Genomic DNA, 1,524 nt, shown 5'->3' with positions numbered 1-1,524 from the left:
AGAAAAGTATGAGCTCTGTATATAATTTTAATGGGACTAGTCTATAAATACTATTTGATAACCTGATATTTTCACCAACAATATATTTTGGACGTCTTTCCATGATAATCAATATCTCTCTATGGCCACAGAGGATGTCCTTGTATGTATGTGTCAAACTTAATGCCTATTGTTAATCTAATTAAATTGATTAACTAAATATTACCTCATTTAATCATGACATCCTCATTTTACAGTTGAGGAAACTGAGTCATTAAATAACTTGCTCACCTAAACAAATCCAAGCTCTTAATCTCACTAAACTGTATGGGGCAGTTAGCCTCTAGAAGCAAAGTCCAAAGAATCAAGGAAGACCTTTCTCTCGCTCTCCCTGCCTGATTTCCCTAACCAGCATTTCTATCTTTTCTGGAATAAGGTTTCGAGCCAGAGGAAGGCAGTGTGGGGGCTATCCTTTTCTGAGATGTACTAAATACTTTAAACAATCTTTTCATTATAAGCACAAACTGCTTGTGAAATACTATGACAACAGGGAAGCAAATAGTGGCTTTCTCATCCTGTCCCTCCTTTCCCACATCCCTGTCACGGACCTGGAGAATGGCCTCCCAGACTTCGCACTTAATGCTTTCAGCAGAAGCAGTGCACAGTGATCCTGTCAGGAGACGTGCTTTTTTACCGCTAAACAATACAGCATGGACCTTTTCACATGACAGCATTCATAATCTACTTAATATTTTTTGACAGTTCTATGTTATTTTAGAAAGCCCTTTTTCAATGAAAATATCAATTAAAGTTCTGACTGAATTCTAGGAAAATAACTGTTTTTGTTTTTGTTTGTATTTAAAATATTTTAACATTTACTTGTACATATTTGTGGGGTACAGAGTGTTGTTTCAATACGTGCATATACTGCACAGTGATTTGCTCAGGGTAGATGGCAGGATGTTGTACCTGTCAGTCCACCACTTTTCCTCCCTGCCCCTTACCCCAGGAAAATAACTTTTAAGAACCGCTTCTACCCTTTAGTCTTTGCTTTCAGCAAGTGGGTTTATGTTTATGATTTCTTGGTGAAGATAGCAGCAGGGTAGGAGCAGCTCTGAATCCACATTAGCAGACATGGGTCCCATCAGTTTTCAATCTGTGACAACTCACGGACAAAGAACCAGGCAAGTGTGACTGTCTTTGGCCTTCATGTTCTTGCACAATCTGCAGCATTATACACCTGTAAAACCCAAGGTAATCACTGTCACAGTAACTGCGACTTGCCAGGGGAGGGAAGAGCATGTTGTGGGATGTCAAAGTCATGTCCACACAGGGTAGGCTGAGAAATAACAGCTTAGTGTCTGCCCCTCTTTTTTCTGCTTTTGCATCCATCAACCCAGCTTGGGGCTCTTCACCTCACCCCTGGACTCTTGTCATGGTCTCCAGGGCTCTCCTAAACTGCACCACTCCTCGACTACAATCCACTTGGCATTGGATAGCCAGACTACACTCCCCCAAACACTGTTTTGTGCATGCTGTCTCTGG

This window comes from Cynocephalus volans, chromosome 1 (assembly GCF_027409185.1).
Source record: "Cynocephalus volans isolate mCynVol1 chromosome 1, mCynVol1.pri, whole genome shotgun sequence".
Lineage (NCBI taxonomy): Eukaryota > Metazoa > Chordata > Mammalia > Dermoptera > Cynocephalidae > Cynocephalus > Cynocephalus volans.
The sequence above is the reverse complement of the archived record's forward strand: the minus strand, read 5'-3'. Positions refer to the sequence as shown.